This window comes from Puntigrus tetrazona, chromosome 4 (genome assembly GCF_018831695.1).
Source record: "Puntigrus tetrazona isolate hp1 chromosome 4, ASM1883169v1, whole genome shotgun sequence".
NCBI lineage: Eukaryota > Metazoa > Chordata > Actinopteri > Cypriniformes > Cyprinidae > Puntigrus > Puntigrus tetrazona.
In genome coordinates this window covers 4,253,803-4,276,642 of record NC_056702.1, presented here as the reverse complement: position 1 = coordinate 4,276,642, position 22,840 = coordinate 4,253,803, and the positions used below count along the sequence as shown (strand labels likewise).

The 22,840-nt window shown below is 37.4% G+C and overlaps 1 pseudogene; it reads left to right on the top strand.

Annotated features, from left to right (window-relative positions):
- The first annotated feature begins 1,183 nt into the window (after positions 1-1,183).
- LOC122342825 lies at positions 1,184-22,840 on the top strand (annotated as a pseudogene).

Below are 22,840 nucleotides of genomic sequence, written 5' to 3'. Positions count from 1 at the left end.
AGCAGGATCTATCTAGATTGATTGATATAGAGAGATATAGGTATATATGCTCGATATCACACAGATACACATTTTAGATAATATAACCATGGGTGATCGAGATCTATCTATCGATATACAGATATGTAGATATGTGTACATATAGATAGTTATCTATGCTTGACAGCATACAGATATACATAATAGATATACACGTAAATTGTTTATTTACTCAAAATTTCCTAAAACATTTCAAATCAAACATTTTGCATCATCAGTTGCCCAGAGCTTTGGATTTTTGGAAAGTATCAATTAATAATCACTCTGAAGCTTAATTTATTTATATAATTATTACTAATTGTAACTAGTGTTTTTATTAATATAGTATAATAAACATGTATAAATGTATACATCATTTTTATACTAAATATCAATTATTTATTTCATTTATGTAACAATTTGTAGGAAATTCAATTACTTTAATATTGCTAAAATGTGTCTGTCACGTTATTATAAGGTGGCCCTAACTACTATGTACTTACTTCAGAATATAAGTACAATGTACTTACATTTTGCTTGTATTGTATTGCAGAACACTTCTGCTGCTATTGAGTTGGGATACTGAGTAAGGTTAGGGACAAGTTTGGTCGTATGGATAGGTTTAAGGGTGAGTTAAGTTGTAAGTCAACAGTGTATATATGTATATATATATATATATATATATATATATATATATATATATATTATAATTACAGAAATTAATTACAGATTATTACATAGGTATTTAAAAACATAAGTACTATGTAAAAACAAGTAATAAGTGCGTTGCACTAATGATTAAATACATAGCAGTTAAGGCCACCTAATATAAAGTAAAAAATGTCTTATATAAGCAGTGACACATAGAGTGTCATTGAGTTGAGGAGCTAATTAGAGATGTGTGTCTGAGTGGGACATGATGTGCAGATGGATGGCGAGAAATGAGAATGTGAACTTTTGCCGACGCATCTGCCTCACAGCTTATCTATCTATGCGCTTTCCTTTTTATCTCCATCTCTATTCACTGTTACCTATTCTGTGTTCATCTCTTCACCATGTGATAAAATCACCCTGCAATCACAGGAAATAATCCTTTTCCTCAGATGTCCTGCGTCTGGTGCCTTCTGGAGGTGAGCTGACTCTTGTGTGGGGTCACCGGGTCGTGTGTGGACATGTGGGAGGCCAGTCTGAGACGTGTCAGGCGCACGGCCTGTTCGATGCCTTCGTGCAGGCCGCCACATGCAGGGAGACCCTCAGGGCCTTCCAGGAGCTGTGTAAAGAGCTGAAGCTGCATCCCGGCGGCCAGCCGCAGTTCTACCACACCCTGAGGAGCAGACTGCATGACTGGAAGGCCAAAGCACTATGGGCCAAATTGGATAAAAGGGCCAGCCAGAGAGAGTACATGAGAGGCCATGCTTGCACCAGCACTACGGTACAAAGAGTCCCGCAGTGCATTGCAGGAGAGAGTTGTCTTTACTGTTTCACGCGCTGGTTTTTGTTGTGTGTGCAGTGTCTGATCATAGGTGCAGGCCCGTGTGGATTGCGGACGGCTATAGAGCTGCGGTTTCTGGGCGCCAGAGTGGTTCTGCTGGAAAAGCGAGATGCTTTCTCGCGCAACAATGTGCTTCACCTTTGGCCCTTCACCATCCAGGACCTCCGCGGTTTGGGGCCAAAAAGTTCACTGAGGAAGTTCTGTGCTGGAGCCATTGACCATATTAGTGAGTGAATGTGAACTTGAGATCAGAACTGAGTTGAATGAACTTTGCGGTTTTATTGCATGTGAATTTATCAGAGCAAATAAAAGAACATCATTAAGACATCATTAAGGCCACGTGGTCTATTGGCCAACACATTCCAATCAATTCCCAGTGAATTTATAAAAGTGCCAGCTTACTTTTGTCATTATTTATAATTTTTTAATCTATCCTATCCTATTTTATGTTGTAGATTCTTTAATTATTTATTAGATTCTGTTCATATTTAATATTTGAATTATATTAAAATTTAAATTTCCTTTGTTCCTTTTTAACATCTTTTTAACATCTATTTTAATATACATTCATATTTACATTATTTATATATATATATATATGTATATAGTGGATATAAGTGGATTTATATAACATATAGTTTATATTTTATGATTTTAATTTATATTTCGTAATATTTTTCATATATAAATTTTTTAGCGGTGCTTTCTGAAAACATTAGTGACATTGTCATTTATGGGCTCTGATTGTTTTTCCCGTTAGCTGTCCTGTTTTCCCTGTAAAAAGTTACATTCATTTCATTGAATGCATTTAAACACCTTTTTGAAGTTAATTTGATTTTATCAACAGCTGTGTACTGCATGTGCAGGTATTCGTCAGCTGCAGCTGATGCTTTTGAAAGTGGCCTTGTTATTGGGTGTCGAGGTTCACGTGAATGTGGAGTTCAAACGCCTAGTGGAACCTCCAGACGATCAGGATAAATGTAAGAATGAAATCGAATACAAATTCACGCTAATTTTGGCTGCAAAATGAATTGTCAGTTTTCTCACTTGTCCTGTTCAGGTGTTGGTTGGCGAGCAGAGGTCCATCCCAGCTCTCACCCAGTCAATCAGCTGCAGTTTGATGTGGTTATTGGCGCAGACGGTAGAAGAAACACTTTACCAGGTATCTGTGTGGTCTTAGGCCTGCCGTGATCACAGATTATCCGATCAGAAATGCAACAAGCAAATGTTTCACTCTGATAACAGTATCTGCCTTGTTTCACACCATTTCTTAAATTTAGTTCTCAGGTTTCCTGCTGATTTACAGTGGTCTTCCTTTTTTGTCTTACACATACGTCAAAACCCAAAACGTGTTTTGCACATTTGTTCTGTAATCTATTTTAATTGAGAAATGGCGCCACTCACATTTTGGTCTATTAATATATGAGCACGAAAAAAAAAAAAAAACTACTTCTTTAGAATTAAGATGTGTGAATAAGTGTAAAATATTTTGTACAAAAGACTAAAGAAAAGTTCAATATATATATATATATATATATATATATATATATATATATATATATATATATATATATATAAAATTAGATAATATATGATTGTTTGATTTGTCAGGCATCTGGACAAAATATTAAGGAATATATTAGGAATATATAGTATAATATTATAGTAAAAAGCTATTTATAGTCAATGTTAATTTTTATCATGATTGTGCTGACAATATATAATGTACAGATACATGTAGTTACGGGAAGTACTGAAATACTGCAGTAAAAACGCCATGTTTTGCAATACTAAGGAACATCAAATGCTTGAAAAGTGACTAGAAGCGCAAGACGCCTGTCACATGTTTCCAGAGTTTCGCAGTCATCTATAACAGACGGTTCCCCTTTTCTAATTTTATTCTGTTTTGGACGTCACTAATTCATTTTCTGGGTTTCAAAGCCTCCGTGTGATGGATTTATTCGTCCGTATCTGTTAGGGTTTCGCAGGAAGGAGTTTCGGGGGAAACTGGCCATTGCTATCACGGCGAATTTCATCAATCGCAACACCACTGCCGAAGCCAAAGTGGAGGAAATCAGCAGTGTCGCCTTCATCTTCAACCAGAGGTTTTCCAGGATCTCCGGCAGGCTACCGGTGCTGAGTCATTTCATTATACACTATCTTACTACACGAAATGCCAAAAATTCACATATTGCACTCAAATGCAAAAAGCGTTCTTTATCTTTTTAAATATGAACAACTTTTCTGTGCAGGAATTGATCTGGAGAATATAGTATATTACAAAGATGACACTCACTACTTTGTAATGACCGCCAAAAGCAAAGTCTTCTGGACAAAGGAGTCATTCTGCGCGTGAGTCTAATGTCATGTGCATTCATCTGCATATAGTACACACTGATTTGTGAGTGACTGCTCTCTTGTGTTTGTTCACGCAGGATTATGCTGACACTGAGATGCTGCTGTCCAGGGATAATGTGGACCAGAATGCACTGCTCTCGTATGCTCGTGAAGCAGCTGATTTCTCTACCAATCATCAGCTCCTACACTGGACTTTGCCATCAACCACTATGGGCAGCCAGATGTAGCCATGTTTGACTTTACATGCATGTATGCCTCTGAAAACGCAGCGATGGTGCGTCAGCGCAGAACTCACCCTCTGCTGGTCGCTCTGGTGGGGATAGTTTACTAGAGGTGAGAGAACATGAACAATTAAAAACTTTTTTTTTTTGCCTTATTTCTAGTAAAAGTCCAAATTACATTAAAAAGATAAATGAACCTGAATGGAAATATGTATATATATATATATATATATATATATATATATATATATATATATATATATATATATATATATATATACTGTATGTGTTTGTGTATATATATACAGTATATGTAAATATAAATGCATACACATGCATTTATACAGAATATTGAAGAAATATGTGCAATATTTTTATGTTTATTTAAAATAAATTAATAAATGTATCATGAATACATTTATATCATTAATATAATTTATATTTGAAAATAGTCATTTATTTTTGTCTTAAGAATATCAATATTATTTTGTTTTATGAAGTGTCACAATTAATATCCATATTTGTTTATACATAGCAATGTACATTATAATGTTTTGATGTCTAATTTCACATTGCCTTATATCATACAGCAATTATCAAGTGCTTGGTATTCTTTGTTTTAAAGAATACACATATATTTTGACACTAAATAATATATAACTAGTTTTATGATTACATTTCAAATGTTTAAAAAACAATTATGTTATTAATAAAATACTATGTATTTAATCTAAATTAAAATTCAGTTTTAACAAGGTTTAGATAATTTTATTAGAAGGTTCACAAAGACACTAATTAACAATATAATTGTTTTTAGAACACTCAGAAAACAGCTGTGATATTTTTGTTTGATCAGATTTATTGTAAGCATCTTAGTGTATTTACACAACTTTTTTTTTTTAATAGCCATTCTGGCCAATGGGAACAGGAATTGCTCGGGGCTTCCTGGCAGCCATGGACACAGCCTGGATGGTGCGCAGCTGGGGTCAGGGCAACACCCCTTCAGAGGTTCTGGCTGAGAGGTCAGCTCTAAAATGGGTTGAAGTCGAGGAAGATTTATGAACAATCGCTTTTGACAAAGTAGGATTCTGTTCTAATATCCCCTTCCATCTCTTCCCCGTCTCAGAGAGCGTGTATCGGTTGCTTCCTCAGACAACTCCAGAAAACGTCAGTAAAAACTACAGCCAGTACAGCGTGGATCCTGCTAGTCGTTACCCCAACATCAACATGCAGCTCATCAGCGCTCCTCAGGTTAGAAGCGTGCATTTCTAATTGAGTCCTAATCACTGATGGTGATCGTGATGATGAAAATGTGTGTGCAGGTGTGTCATCTCATAGACACAGGTGAGGTCGGTTTTAAGCCTCGATGCAGTCAGCTCTCCACACCCAAGGCTCACACGGCAGGGTGTGTGTTACTTCAACCATATGCCATTTTCCACTCATACATTCATCACGCCATCTAACAAGGCGTCTGTGTGTGCAGAGTCAATGGCTCGATACAGTAAGCTTCTGAGCTGGTGTCAGGAGCAGACGCACGGTTACATGAACGTGTGCGTGACAGACTTCACAACGTCCTGGAGAAGCGGCCTGGCCTTGTGCGCTCTCATACACAGATTCAGACCTGACCTCATGTGAGTCCACGCTCTTTACTCTGGGTATGAATGAGGGTTGTGGCATAGTGGTTAGCGATCTGGGCTGGTAACCTAGTTTATATCACAGGTTGGCTGTAGTTGCTATTGCTAGCATTTTATTGGACTGAACTGATGTGACATGGCTGTACCACCAATATTTTTGGCCTACTTTCCAGATGGGACTGTTTTAAATATGTATCTGCTTTAAAAAAGATTATTTATGGCGGATTTCGGAGTGCCATAATAATTCATATTTCACTGAGAGCATCAATAGGCAAGCGTATCAGAAAATCTGTCAATAAATCAATATAAGTAAAAATTCATATTAAATGTATAAATTAAATATTTAATGACGTCTTAATTCACATGAACCTTTATTTATTTATAATTTTTTATTATTGATTTATTCTATCACTGGTTTAATTAGTTATTTCTTGATAGTCTATAAATATATTACATATATACATAAAAATGATGAATGTATATATATTCTTAAAAATTATGAAATGTGAAAAGAAGTTAAAATTAAAAAGAAAATAAAACTGGAGTCATATTAATAAATATTTTTAAAAAACATCAATATATTATAATGTGTGTGTGTGTGTGTATGTGTGTATGTGTATAATAGAAAGATAGAAATTACATATTTCATGATTTATTTGTTTATATATGGCACGTATAGTTATTTACTGACACTATTTATTTATTAAATACATTTCAGTAAATAAAATCTACATTGTGAAATGTCATTATAAATAAATTAAATGTAAATTACTTTTTTCCACTGAACTTTGATGATTGATTATTAACATTGACATATCTGTTTATATTATTTTATATTGTAATTTTACTCAATTGTATTAAATTACATATATTTATTAACAGCATTAATTAAATATTTACATATTAATATGACAGTTCCAGTCCTCTGTAGGTACTATTATATTAATGGACTTAAGCTTAAACCAGGAAATAACTTTTCCAAGTTTAACAAGGTTTTCAGGGTTTTTAAGTGCTTTTGTTCTTTCAAAAGAAAGTTGGTAACTAAAAGCGTGGGCTGATTGGAGGTTTTCTGAACGTGTGACTCTGACACTAGTGTCTTTGTTTCTTGTAGTGATTTTGCGTCTCTGGAGGAGAGTGAGGCGGAGTTGAATGGTCAGCTGGGTCTGGACATGGCGGAGCTGGAATTTGGTATTTGTCCTATAATGACCGGCAAGGAAATGAGTGCACTGGAAGAGAGCGCGACTCTCTGCATGGTCATGTACCTCAGTCAGCTTCACGAGCTCCTCAAAGACACAGCGCCGGCTAGTGGTCAGGATAAGACATTATCTGTCATTTTTACTTTTATTTAAGTGATATATTTTACCTTCTTTGATCTTTATTCATATACAAACTTTTTATCTCCGGACAGGAAACCTGAGCTCTGGAGAGAAAACAGTTCAGTTCTCCAGCCCCAGGTCACCAATCTCACTGCTCAGCAAACTGGGACAGAGTCTGTCCCATAAGCGCAATCCTAAGGTTCACACACACACACACACAGACACACACTCTCTCTCACTGTTACACAGCTTCATTTTTTAGCCGCTGTTACCCACATAAGATGTGCTATTTTTAATCTCTATCAGGATAAGAAAGAGAAGGAAGCAGATAGTGTTGGAAATGGAAAGAGGAGGAGAACAAGTCAGACTGGCCAGTCAGAAGAGGTGATATGTCATTTATATATATTTATAAATGAGTGCTGTCAAACAATTATTTGTGATTAATCACGTCAAAACTAAACGTTTTTGGTTGTGTAATATATGTGTGTGTGTGTGTGTGTGTGTGTAGTGTGTATATTGTATACATTTTAATTTATATTAATATATTATGTGGCTTATATATTAAATGTATTCATGTATAATATAAAATATAAGAATATGAAAATGTAAATATATATGCTAGTGCTGTGATTATTCACAGTTGATCACGTACAAAATAAATGTATTTGTTTATATAATATATATGTGTACTGTATATTTATTATGTATTATAAATACACACACATTTTCCAAATACATGCTGTATGTGTGTCTATATATATATATATACATAATAAATGTACACAGTACACACATACAAACATATTATGTAAACAAATACTTACTTAGTAGTATATATATATATATATATATATATATATATATATATATATATATATATATATATATATATATATATATATATATATATATATATATATATATATATATATATATATATATATATATATATATATATATATACTATACTGTAGTATATATACTGTAGTTTTTTAATCAGTGTTATTTTCCTGATGTAGGATGATGTTCCTCATGATACCAAAGAAAATAAGACTTCAGTAGTACCTCCTGGGTCAGGACCAAAGGTCAGTGAGGGTCACAGCAAGGTTCGGTCCATGGCAACACTACTGCTGGCTAAATTCGAGAAAACTCGCCATCGGCCTCAGCCAGTGCAACTCGCCGACAGGTGTGTGAGTATTTGTGTGATTCATACAGTATGTGCAGAAAGGGGTGTTTGCATGCCCTGCAACACAAGTTTTCCTCTTTTCAAATTTGCTTTCTTTACTCAAAAAACTATGCAGGAAAAGCAATTTAATGCATTGTCTCATCGAAATAAATATTGCTCTAGTCTTATAGTCACTTATATTTGTTTTCGGTTGTGATAAAATGTTACACTGCCGTGAGATTTGTAATATTTTGTACTAATATAGAGTGAATTGGAAAGCTGCTGATTCATCCAGTGCCTGCTACACAAGCTTAGCATACACACTTCAACAGGAGCAAGTAGAATTGGCAAAGCCTCCAGGCAGAGTTTATAAAGTGTTTTATTAGATTAAAAGCCATTCAGATTATTGAAAGTCATAACTGCTGTATCAGAAAACCAGGGATTTTTGCTCTACAGTGAATAACATTTTGATTTCCACCAACCCTACTTGAAATTAAATTAAAATCATAAATTTTACTTACCCTTATGTTGTTCCAAAAGCTAAGACCTTTGTTCAAGTTAAGATATTATGGATGAAATTTGGCCCTGCAACAGAACTACCACGTTCAAGGTGTTAGTTCGTAGGACATTGTTAAAATGTGACAACAGTGGTTGAACTTTAATGTCATGAAGCTACGAGAATACTTCCTGTGCACAAAGAACACATAAATAACAAATTATAATGTTGTTCATGACAATATCACATGAATGTGTCAGTTCCATTGTTTTCAGTTTCTTCAGAAATATCTTCAGTTGTGTTCTGAAGGTGAATAAATGAACGAGGCATTTTTATACTGCTTTTTTGTGTATTGCTGTACAGACAAAGCACTTTACGACCATATGGGGATGTTCATTTTTGGTGAACTACCCTTTAAGAAAAAGCAAACACTGATGTGTTTACGTTACAAGGAATAGGTCAGAGTTTAATCTCTGCCGACTGGAAGCGAGAAGGTAAAAATGCATCTGTGCTATAAGATAAAAGGCTAGCAGTGTCAATTTTTCTACACAGATGGCTAATCTGGTTCAGATTTAAACTTCTTTCTGGGACTGTTGCCCTTATATGAAGAGGTTATGAAGGAGCTCTGTGTGTGAACTGGCCTAGGGCTCAACAGCCTATCAGTGACTGGAGGCCATGGGGCATGTGATTTAAGGATCTTAACTGAAGAATCTCAAACAGAGTGATTTATTATCTCTATCTTATCCTGTATGCTACTTACTGACTTTGCCTTTGACTGACAGGTTAATGCTGATTTATGGGTGGATGGATGGATGGATAAAATGTCCATCTATGCTCTTGCTTTTATATTAAACTAGAAATTGTGCATTAAGAAACTTAAGCATGCAAAAAATTCCCAGTGGCATGTCAAAAGGCACACAAAGGTTTCTTGTGCGCATGTAAAAGTCTGATTGTATTTTTATATATATTTTAGGGACTCTGTATGTAATCACTTTGAATATTTACAGATGACTGTACTACATACCAAATATAAAGCTGAAAACAAAATGAAAATGAACCATTTATGGGTCAATATGACATAAATAACTAATTTGCAGATAAAACTTTCAATGGGTGTTTTATATAAGGCTATGTTTTTGTATTCATAACCCATTATGTAAGAGTCTATGAGTATGAGTCTGGAAGAGTGTGGAATTTTAAAATGGAAAAACGTTAGGAACCAGACAGACATATAGATAAGGCATAGATAAAGAATATGCATGCATCATTTTATTTAGTATTTTTGCTTGTTTTCCATGCTCATCTTTTGATTTCTAGAGCTACATTCAGATGTATACTGGCGGAGTGAGCTCATTGGCTCAGCAGATAGCCAATCAGATTCAGAGTCAGCAGGATCAAGCTCCCAAGCTCCTTCAAAGGAGGGAGTTGGTAAGAGTTCACACGTAATGCTGGCTACAAATATTCCCTAATACTGTGAATCTTCTTGCGTCCTTTCAGTGCCTGTATTACTGTGTGTATGAGGTCCGTTACCCAGCATTGAATTTTGTTTAGTGCTATATTCACTAATTACTGCGAGTGTGTGAAGTCCTGCTCTAATCCATTTTCTCTAATAAGGCTTTACAGCTTGGTTAAACTCATCACACCCAAAGTGTCTTTTCATGAAAGTGTTGCAATCAAAAAAAATTCATTGCAAAGATCAAACTTGATTCTATGAAATCTGAGTCTTGGTTTGAAGCTTTTCATTATAATAATTTTATATATATATTAAATAATAATAACATCTAATTATTTAATCTAATCTATGTATTATAATGTATATTTAGTATGTATACATAAATACACACACGTATATATTTCAGAAAAATATGCTGTTTATATATTTAATATATTTCTATATAATTATATGAATATAAATATAAGCATTTAAAGACAATACTATATATTTTTAAATACTTATTGTATTTGTGTGTATTTATATATTATAATAAATATACACACGTATATTATGTAAACAAAAACTTTTATTTTGGATGTGATTAATTACTAATCATTTGGCAGTACTAAAGTAATAATAATAATAATAATTATAATAATACAAAAATGATTTAGTCGTGGCAGTTGTAGTTGCCCATGTTAAGCATCTTTATATTGATTCTTGACCTTTGACCTCTCACCTGTAGGGCTCTCAGAAGGAGTTTCCTGTGAACATGGGAGGCAGCGATGTGTGTTATTTCTGCAGCCGTCGCGTTTATGTCATGGAAAGGCTGAGCGCAGAGGGAAAGTTCTTCCACAGGAGCTGCTTCCAGTGCGATCACTGCAGCACCACATTACGCCTCTCTAACTACGCTTACGACCAGCTACATGGTGTGTGCGTGTGTGATGAACCACTTCATACTTTCACTAATAAAATGATCATTATCAGTGCTTTGTGTTTTTAAGATTTTATGCTTAAATCCAAAACAATAGGTGTTTAGCTTTTAATAGATGTAGTCACAAGATGAGCGACACAGCGTGTGAAATGGCCTGTTGTTTTGTGTTGCTGTAGGCGGCTGTTTTCGACCGCACAAACATCTCTTTTGTTACCATCGCACAGTCATAAGGTCTGAAATGTGTGTGTGTTGGGACAGGGCTTTTATTGTTGTGCAATAATGACAGTGGGAGCAAACACACACACACAAACTGAAGGCCCTCAGAAAAATCCCTTTTAAAACATTTTAAAAAAAAAATAGGAATCAAAACACCAAAAGGTTGTAACTGATAGGGTCGTATAGATCACATGATTCATACACTTCAAGTTTAAAAAAAGAGGCGGCATTCGGATCGACTTAATGCAACAGTATAAATAAGACATTTAGTCCTTGCATCAGCTACTTTTTTTATTTTCCTGCTCTCTTATGTCTTCTTTCTTTTTGGTTTGTACAGGAAGTTTTACTGTAAGCACCACTTCAGCTACAGAATGACCAGCGTGGCTCAGAGAAAGAGACCGGCCCTTCCTGTGGCCCCTCGACCTACTCAGGTAACCTCATCAGATCATATGTGCCCGATTTTAGATATATATAAAATAGAGATGTTTATATTTTATCATTATAATGACAAATTTGTGAATACATTTATGTAAAACAGGATTTTTTTAAATAGTATAACCTTCACATGTGATTTTTTTATATATTTATTTATTTAGTGATGTCAAACAATTAATCATAATTAATCACATCCAAAATATATTTTTGTTTACATAATACGTGTGTGAGTACTGAGTATATTTATTATGCGTATATAAATACACAAACATGCATGTATATATTTTAAAAAATCTGTTTATATATTACGTATATTTATATAAATAATAGGAATATAAATATATACATGTAAATCAGTTCAAAAGTTTTTATTTACTTTTATTTATTTTACTTGTGGTAACATGTTATATTAAGGTGTTTTTATTGCACATGCTACATGTACTAATGTACATATACTAATAATGACAATTAATTATCCATAGTTACATGCAAGTAACAAGCAAACTAAGTCAAATCCTATCCTTAATCATATAGTAAGCACAAGTAGTTAAGTAATATTACTCAGTACTCAAATGTATAATTATACTTTAAAAATGATACCTTTAAAATAAAGTGCAAGCTTATTTGTTTATGCATTTATTTATGGCCTTGTTTACATGACTTGTCTGTGTTTCTGTCTCTCAAGGCTCCCCTGCTCCATCCTCGGCTTCTACGTCTTTGTCCTCTTTAGGATCAGTGTGGGCACAGCGACCCCACCAGACTCTTGGTCCTCCAGCACCCACCCAGACATTGTATCCAGCCTGGCCAAGAGACTGTGTGGTACACCAGAACGCATTGAGCTGGAGAACTACAAACCCTGCCCAAAACAACAGGACAGCCCACTGCAAGAGGTTCCAGAGGAGACGCTTGCACAGCACAACCTCAGTGCTAGCCTACAGGAGAAAACACAGAGGAGCAGTCCAGGTATAAAACATGCTCCTCTTATGTTACTAATGTTTACTGGCATGTTTTCCTTGGATAAATCTGTCTCTTTTTTGGCTTTAAGTAGCTCTGAGTCAGACCTAGAGGAGGAGGAGCTTGCCTGGAAGAAGGAGGAGGGGCCGAACATCAGGACCAATGGAGAGAGTGAGTTAGATCTGGGGGAGGAGCTAAAGGAGGAAGAGGGAGATGAGAACCACGAAAAACAAGGAGAGGAGGGGGAGGATGATGAGGAGGAGGAGGAGGAAGAAGGAGAAGTTTCAGAAGAAGAACAAGACAAGGGAGAGTCTAGTGATGGTGGGTGTTTTTGCTCATTTTCTTTAGAAAGGGCTCTTATAACATGGATAAAGTTTATCTTGTCTGACTTTGTAGTTTGTTTATTTAAAAAAAATCATCTTATGATAAGGTATTGTTTGATTTAATGTCTCTCAATATCTGTTTTTTGTTTCATATTTCCACAATATGTTTGTGTGTGTAATTGTATACTGAGGTGGATGTTGCCATGCTTGTTTGTATGTTTGTTGTTGTGCATTCTCCATTGAATGTGTGTCTGTTTTGGGGTGTGTTGATGTGTATGTGTAGAGGGTGAGTACTGCCCTTGGGAGAGGGAACGGCTCTCAGGGGTGTGGCTTGAGGAAGAGGAGGCTGGGTTTGTTAAAGGTAGCACCACCCCTGACTGTTGATGGCCTTAATTAACCTCATTTGCATTATTTTAAATTAAAAGATGTTTTTGCAGATTATTTCGTTCTTGAGGCTGTGCATGATAAATAGTGTGTTTTAAATGTATGTATATTTTGCAATTGGCTTTTTATAATTTTGGGTTATGCTATGGAAATACTTTGCAGTTGTTTTAGTTTGCCTGTTTTGTATATTTTGCAGATTTTAAGTCACTAACTTAAACAATGTCCTAACCAGGTATGACATGATAAGTTTTCACACAGCAGTTTATTTGCTCACAATGAAAGCAATAATGATGCACAATGTAAACACTTGTTACTAATCACAACACTACATAGTGTAAGATTCACTAAGAGTTCACTAAGGTTTGTCACATCAGAAATAATAAAAAAGGCAAACTGTGACTATGCCTGGTTAGCACATATTTTTAATCACATTTGCTGTTCATGAAGTATAAAAAAGCTAGCCCACTTTATAGGTGTATATATATAATAATATTTAGCTTGTTTTACTTTACATTAATTGTGCTGTGAATTGTTGAGAATTCCTAGTTCCTGAATATAGTTTTTTAAAAAGTGAAAATCCTCCAAAACAAAAAAAAATTGTTCTATAGTTGATACAGTTACCAAAATTGAATCTTTACAGTTTTATCTTTTTCAGGATGCTTCATGTCATTGCTTGTTTAAGAGCAACTGAGCAGCTGCACCGCTTTCCCACAAAACTATTTTATTAAGTCGATTCTATAACGTCTCTAGAATTCTTTCTTATTCCAATAATTTTCTTTCCTTATCCTTTTATGCTTTTAAAAACTAGAGTCTTATGAAGAATACAGTGACAACACAGATATAGACACCAGCTCAGTGAGAGACTCCAAACCATGTGACCAACAGGCAGAAGAAGAGTCCGTTTCATTGCAACAGTCATCTACAGAGCCCCGACCATCCTTGAAACCGCCAGAATCAAATCCACACCTGAGCTGTCGTCAAATCTAGAGAGTCCACCAATCAAGAGGTCAGAGGTTGTAGAGGAGTTCTGGCTGAAGAGTGCTGAGATCAGGAAGAGTTTAGGCCTGGAACCTCTGTCTAGAGAATGTGACCCCAAGCATACAGCAACCCAAACATCTAATGTTAAAGAGAGCTTCTACACCTCAGTCGCCTACATACCGTCCTGCAATACTAGTTTTACCAACCAAACGGCAAGAAACTGTGACTCCAGCACACAAACTCCATCTCAAAGCACGTCCCGCCTGAACCATCTCACACTATGGATGGCGATACAGGTGTCGCTTTAGAAGACACAATAGGCCGCTGTTCTGTAATCCACAGACTGAGCATCACAGTAGAAGGTTGCGTGATGGGTGACAAGTTGGATTTGGACCTCAACTCCACCTCATTTGGAAATGAAAACGCGTTTTAAACTCAGCGCGCAGGTCTTCCTACTCCTCCGTACAGCCCGTCTAATCCCCTCTTGTCGGCAAGCAATGTCGTGCCCTTCACCATTCTGAACCCATACTGGACCGAGAGGTTATGGTCTTCTCATCGACCTGCCCTACTCCTGTTCCACAGCGAGACTGTTTTAAACCTGAGCTCAATCAAGCTCATAGTCTTCCTCCGGATGAAATTGAGATCCTGTGCGGAAACGAGGCCGAAGGGGCATCCAGACTGCCGGAAAGATCTGGTGTCACAGAGCCCGAAGGCCAGACGGACAACCGTAGGCTGGAATACAGGCGGACGCTTCCTGACCGGTTGGTTGCTCCGCTGCTGGCAGGAGGACCTGAAGTCCGGCTTCGAAGGTCAGAAATGAAACTGTGGGGGGCAGACAACGGCATGGAGGAGAAGGAGAAAAAGCGCAACTCCCTGTTCTCACCCCGTAAAAGCAGGAAGAGCATGAACGCAGGAGCTGAGGCCCAGCGGGAGCCAGGAAAGCACAAATCCCTCTGGAAGACTGTTTTTTCGGTGTATAAGAAGGACAAAAAGAGGAAAGAGTCTGTGATGGTGGCGGAAACTCTACCTGCTGCAACTAACACAGAGAGCAAGCGGAAAGTGTCAGGAATCAACAGAACATCAGGTGAGATGGATGGATGGATCTATAAATAACCTGTTCCTCATGAACATAACTTTAATGGTGTTTTCACACTGTAGACCTGTGCTTCCGGAAAAATCCCAGTTTCTCTGAAGACACAGACTTGTCCTGCCATGCTCTTCTAGATAGATGTCCTCTCAGAGCTCAGGTAATGTCAAAGTCCTCTCCCCTCTCTCTGATCCTAGAGGTGTGAGACCTCCCCAGTCTCACACCTCTAGAATGCAGATGTTAATGTTACTCTGCATATTTTCCAGGGCAACCACTCCAATAGGAATCCATGCAACTGTAAATTTAGCAGCATGGTTTGAAAATGACTTCAGTGTGAGCTGTGTTTGCCACATTGTTGACAATAGACTTAATTCCGCTGGCTTTAGAATTAAATGGGGACTTTTTGCTGTTATGCCTTTAAAGGGATAGTTAGCCATAGACTCCAGGCATGTAAATGTGGTTGCCATGTTGGAATGGTGAACTTGACGTCATTCACAATGCTGTAGGTTCACACAGCACCGTTGAGCCATTCTGTGCAGGACTGTAGCATCTTTCGAATAGTCATTGATTACTATAGTGAATGATGTCAAATCAAGACTGCTACAATATAGTGGACAGCGTACATATTGCGGCCCATAGAAACAGTCACTAATGAGGCATCTATGAATATTTGTCTGTGTAGTTAACCCCAAAATAAAATAAATTCCTTAAATACTCACACTTATCTAAGTTATCCTAACTTTTAAGACCATCTTCAGAACATTAATTAAGATATTTTTGATGAAATCCGAGAACTGGGTTCAAGTGCATCATGAGACTTCTTTAATGATGTCTACTACCTTTCTAAGCCTTGAATGTTGCAGCTGCATTGCTATCTATGCAGGGTCAGTAAACTCTCAGATTTCAACAAAAAGGTCTTAATTTGTGTTACAGAGATGATCGAAGGTCTTACGGGTTTGGAATGACACAAGGATGTGTAATTAATGACTCAATTTTAATTTTTAGGTGAACTAGACCTTTATGTAACAAGCCTTTTCACATGATATGCTTTGTATCAGATGTCCAAGGACTTCAGAGTGATTCATTTTGTAGCTTTGTTCCAATGAAACTTTGCCAGTTTTAACTTTTCCACTCATCTTCTTTTGTATAGATTTTTGCCCTTTACGTTTCCGCACGATCCTCTTCAGTCTTCAAATATTGTCAGTCTTTCTGTATACAGCAATAAGGCTCATTGCTTGGCGCTTATACATGACTCATTTATATCTGAGTGTGGAGTTATTGGAGTTATTTAATGCTTTGTGAGTTTTATTATTAAACGTTGGAGGTATTTAATGCCTTTTTCCCGGCTGTTCTTTTAGCTGTGGGAAGAACTGTCAGATATCAAGTCAGACCTTCTGAAAGAAACAATATATGAGGAGGTCCATGAAGGGGATGAGGTATCAAAATGGCAATAAATTGTTTTTCAGATTTTAGATTGTGGAAGCTGAACGTAGGGTGTAGTTAATAGCACATAGACGTGTGTTTGTGCTGTGGTTACATCAAAATACAGAGTATACAGAATATAAATTAATTCAGTTTCTGCCTTTTCTCTCCCGAGTCGCTTTATGTGCCTCATGCATTGGCATTCAAGAGAGCGTATGCGGTTAAGGTAGCATCTTTTTATTTCACATGTGTTGAGCCCCTTTGATCTTTAAACCCATTGGCTAAAGCAGCAACACTCAACATCTTGTTTCTCGATAGAAACATAGCGTTTTGCCAGAGATGCCGACCAAGGCAGCCACCCCAGAGTCGTCATGTCCATCAGAGGTGGTAGGTGTTTGGGTGGTGTTCCCGGACCCTTCCAGCATAAGTTTCTGTACCACGCTGTTTCAGAGAGCGGAAACGGAGGAGGAACTCAACGCCAAGCTAACACGCAGGGTGCAGAGAGCAGCACGGAGACAGGCCAAGCAGGAGGAGCTCCGGAGGCTGCACAGGGCACAGGTGTGTGTGCGTGACGTGTTTTCAAGCATGCTTGTTTATGTGTCTCTTAAAGAATTTGTATTTATATGTGTGCCTGTCATCTCAGATAATCCAGCGTCAGTTGGAGCAGGTGGAGGTCAAGCAGAGGCAGCTGGAGGAGAAGGGTGTAGCTGTGGAGAAAGCACTCAGAGGCGAAGCAGGTATCTGTCGATCTCTTCTCACCATCTTGTGGTGGATGAGCCTCATGAATCAGAGTTTTATAGAAACTTTTAAATTGCTAATTGATTTGTAAGATTCAGAACTGCATTGTGTAAATACAAAAACGTGTATATACAAACCGGATTCCAAAAAAGTTGGGACACTATACAAATCGTGAATAAAAACTGAATGCAATGATGTGTAGGTGCCAACTTCTAATATTTTATTCAGAATAGAACATAAATCACGAAACAAAAGTTTAAACTGAGAAAATGTACCATTTTAAGGGAAAAATATATTGATTCAGAATTTCATGGTGTCAACAAATCCCAAAAAAGTTGGGACAAGTAGCAATAAGAGGCTGGAAAAAGTAAATTTAAGCATAACGAGGAGCTGGAAGACCAATTAACACTAATTAGGTCAATTGGCAACATGATTGGGTATAAAAAGAGCAGTGTCTCTCAGAAGCCAAGATGGGTAGAGGATCACCAATTCCCACAATGTTGCGCAGAGAAAGATAGTGGAGCAATATCAGAAAGGTGTTACCCAGCGAAAAATTGCAAAGACTTTGCATCTATCATCATCAACTGTGCATAACATCATCCAAAGATTCAGAGAATCTGGAACAATCTCTGTGAGAAAGGGTCGAGGCCGTAAAACCATACTGGATGCCCGTGATCTCCGGGCCCTTAAACGACACTGCACCACAAACAGGAATACTACTGTAAAGGAAATCACAGAATGGGCTCAGGAATACTTCCAGAAACCATTGTCAGTGAACACAATCCACCGTGCCATCCGCGTTGCCAGCTGAAACTCTACAGTGCAAAGAAGAAGCCATTTCTAAGCAAGATCCACAAGCTCAGGCGTTTACACTGGGCCAGGGATCATTTAAAATGGAGTGTGGCGAAATGGAAGACTGTTCTGTGGTCAGACGAGTCACGATTCGAAGTTCTTTTTGGAAATCTGGGACGCCATGTCATCCGGACCAAAGAGGACAAGGACAACCCAAGTTGTTATCAACACTCGGTTCAGAAGCCTGCATCTCTGATGGTATGGGGTTGCATGAGTGCGTGTGGCATGGGCAGCTTGCATGTCTGGAAAGGCACCATCAATGCAGAAAAATATATTCAGGTTCTAGAACAACATATGCTCCCATCCAGACGTCATCTTTTTCAGGGAAGACCCTGCATTTTTCAACAAGATAATGCCAGACCACATTCTGCATCAATCACAGCATCATGGCTGCGTGAGGAGAAGGATCCGGTACTGAAATGGCCAGTCTGCAGTCCAGATCTTTCACCTATAGAGAACATTTGGCAAATCATAAAGAGGAAGGTGCGACAAAGAAGGCCCAAGACGATTGAACAGTTAGAGGCCTGTATTAGACAAGAATGGGAGAGCATTCCTATTTCTAAACTTGAGAAACTGGTCTCCTCTGTCCCCAGACGTCTGTTGAGTGTTGTAAAAAGAAGGGGAGATGCCACACAGCGGTGAAAATGTCCTTGTCCCAACTTTTTGGGATTTGTTGACACCATGAAATTCTGAATCAACATATTTTTCCCTTAAAATGGTACATTTTCTCAGTTTAAACTTTTGTTCCGTGAGTTATGTTCTATTCTAAATAAAATATTAGAAGTTGGCACCTACACATCATTGCATTCAGTTTTTATTCACGATTTGTATAGTGTCCCAACTTTTTGGAATCCTGGTTTGTACATATTTCCAAAATATATACAGAATGTGTGTGTATCTACACACAATAAACAACCACAGTACACATACTGCACATACAGTATATTATGGAAACAAAACTTTTGTATTGAATGTGATTAATTGTGATTAATGTTTTGACAGCTCTAATCACACAATATATTTTAAACATTATATTATTTTATTATATTACAATATAACTTTACAACTTTAATATTACTTGTGTACGTTGTTTAATGCAATAATCCTGATCTTAGTCAGTCTCATCAGTAAAAATATTAAAGAAAAATAAAGAAAATAATATTAAATATGTAATTTTGCTTTAAATAATCAAATAAGTATAATCATCTGAATAATACTAAAACGTTGATTGAGAAATTAACCGTGCTAAAAAAGATTAAACTAGCCTAATCTGGTTTGGTAGTTTTAGCTGGTTTCAAATGGTCTTAGATGGTTCAAAACCATCATGGCCCCAGCTAATCTAGCTGGTCTTCCAGCCTGACCAGTTATGAAAAGCCCAAAACCATTTTAAAACCAGTCCAAAGGGCTGCAAACCAGTTTAACATATTTTTTTTAACAGAAGGTGGCTTATTTTTATAAAATGTACCTTGCATATAAGTGTATTTTGCGTTTTAACCTTAAACTTTACAAATGTTTTTATTTTGTTAATTTATTCATTTACTTAATGTTTCAGCCGTTCTTGCAATACATATGATGTCCTATGAAATATCATTATCCTCATTGTTGTATATTGTCACCTCTCATACAGTATATTTGTTTTCAAAGTCTTGCATTTGTCAACAACACATTTCTTTCATTTTAATGTTACATTCACTGCATTCGCATATTTAGATAAAACAGTGACGGAGCAGTGCAGCGTATTCAGTTCTCATTGAATTCTAATGGTCAGAATCCTCTTGATGTGTCCTTCCTTATGATATAGACTTCTGGGAAGACTCTAGTACATCAAACCTTTTGGACGTACATCTGGGTGGTATGTACGACACATTTGACTTAATGACACTAACAAACACGTTTACCGCCTTACAGCTTCATGGTGTGTTAATGCAGATTAAACAGGCATTTTAGTGGCGTGAAAACAGGCTTTCTGGCTTTATCGTGCCGTGGACCCTGTCCTGTCTGCTTGTGGTTAGTTTTGAGTTTGAATTAAATCTGGACCCTAGTGCTCGCATTAGTTAGTTTGCTTCATCTGCTGGCTATGACTGTATGAGATGAAGTTTCAACAGCTGGTGGAAATACAAATCAATTTTTTGTCGGGAAAGATGGTGGGGTTTTTTTAATCAGCTATTTCCGCTTTTACTTTGGGCTAACCGGTGGCCTACTTTCTGAGACCCATTTCAGCTTCACACCTCACGTTCCTCCATTATTCCCATCCTTGCTTGGTTGCATTCCTGAATCCTTCCTCTCCTCTGCCTCTTTTTTTTTCCTGCCTGTCTCTGCGGTCTTAGTCGAGCCCTTTCTAGGTTCCCCTCGTAGAAGACCTGTCTATCTCTGTCCTTGCTGTTCCTCAGAAGGTAACACCTCCCCAGTCTCACACCTCTAGTGCGGGTTGTGTAATAGCACTACATTCTAAAGCCTTTTACTTTTCTCTCCTCTCTTCTCTTCCTTCCCCTGCCCTGCTGTACGCAGCCAAAGCTAAAGGGACAGAGCACGATCATTCAGTTTATGTCTGTACAGTCTTTTTTCTTTATGTAGTGCAAGAGCCTCCACTTCACCAGCTAAGTACGTTAGTCTCTCTTGTAATCTCTAATTTTGTTCTGTAACCTTTCACAATGAAGCTGCATGGGCATGGCAGGTTATTGGCTGTCAGTACATCTAAAATGTCATATCCTGTCTTATTTGGGAACTGACACCGTGTGTGCGTGTGCTGTTTGTTTTTGTCTGCTTGCACGTTTTGATCAATTTATATACACTACTTTTCAAAAGTTTGGTGTCAGTAAGATTTTTTTCAGCAAGGCATGCATTGGACTGATCTTAAGCAACAGTACAGACGCAAAAGGTCAAAAATGAAAAATCTTCCACAGTTTCCATAAAAATATGAAGTAGCACAGCCGTTTTCAACATAATAAATGTTTCTTGAGCACCAAATCAGCAAATTAGAATGATTTCTGAAGAAGCATGACACTAAAAATGGGAATACATTACATTTTAAAATGTATTAAAATAGAAAACTTTTTTAACTTTAAGCATGTTTCACATTTTTATGTATTTATTCATTATATAAATGCACGCACAGATTTAAGAGGTTCAAAAACATTAAAAGGTCTTAATGACCCCAAACCTTTGAACAGTAGTGCAGTTCATAAGCAGGGTCCAAAGATCACTTTTTTTGAAGTGTGTGTGTGTGTGTGTATATATATATATATATATATATATATATATATATTTCACATGCTTATATTTTATATTATATTTTAATTTCACATTTCAAGCTATCATTCTTATAGTTTAACCATGTTATATTGAGGGGCAAAAGCCAAAGCCAGTTTTTATTTGAATTTTAGCACTGCAAGTGTTCACTTGGACCCTGCTTACAGTCCACACAGTGTCCCATCCTCCTCTTCTGTCTCTCACAGGAATGGGAAAGAAAGATGACCCTAGTTTAATGCATCAGTGGTTTAAGCTGGTGCAGGAGAAGAATGCTCTCGTGCGCTATGAATCCGAGCTCATGATATTGTGAGTATCAACGGTTTAATAGTCATTGTGTGATTGCATCAGGTGTTACGTAAGTGTTCTTCTTCCCGTTGTTTGCTGTGTGCTCATCTGTGCGATTTGTCTTCAGCGCACGTGAACTGGAGCTGGAGGACAGGCAGAGTCGACTACAGCAAGAGCTGAGAGAGCGCATGGCGGTGGAGGGTTAGTGCACATCGAGGATATTAATAGTTCGACTTCCCCTTAATCCTTTGTGGTTTTCTCTCGTAATGGTTCTTCAATTAATAACAGCTTCACAGCACCTCTCTCTCTGTCTCTCTCTCTCTCTCTCTCAGACGATCTGAAGGGGGAGGATGAGCTGGCGGAGGAGAGGCGTATATTGAGCGAGATGCTGGATGTGGTGGAGCAGAGAGATGCGCTCGTGGCCTTGCTGGAGGAGCAGCGGGTCAGAGAAAAAGAGGAGGACAGTGACCTGGAGGCCGTCATGCTTTCGAAGGGCTTCAGTCTGCACTGGGACTGACTCGCACATGCACGAATCTCATCATACCGCTTGAAGGGCTACTCTGTGTCTCTTTGCGCAACCAGAATACGCAGCTGCTGTTTTCATCGGTCCGAACGGCCCGTCCACCCGCACTCTGGGCCGTTTGTGCAACTACATGGGTGTCTAAATAATGAATCCTGGGATTGGCCTATAAGTGAGGTGCAAAATACAGGCCCTGATTAGGACGAATGGCGATGTCTTGCTGCCAAATAATGCTAATCTAAGACTGCTACGCTACTATGCAAAGGAACATCTTTTTGTTTGCGCTGTCTTTATTGATACCGTTAAAGGTACATCTGTGGTTTTATCC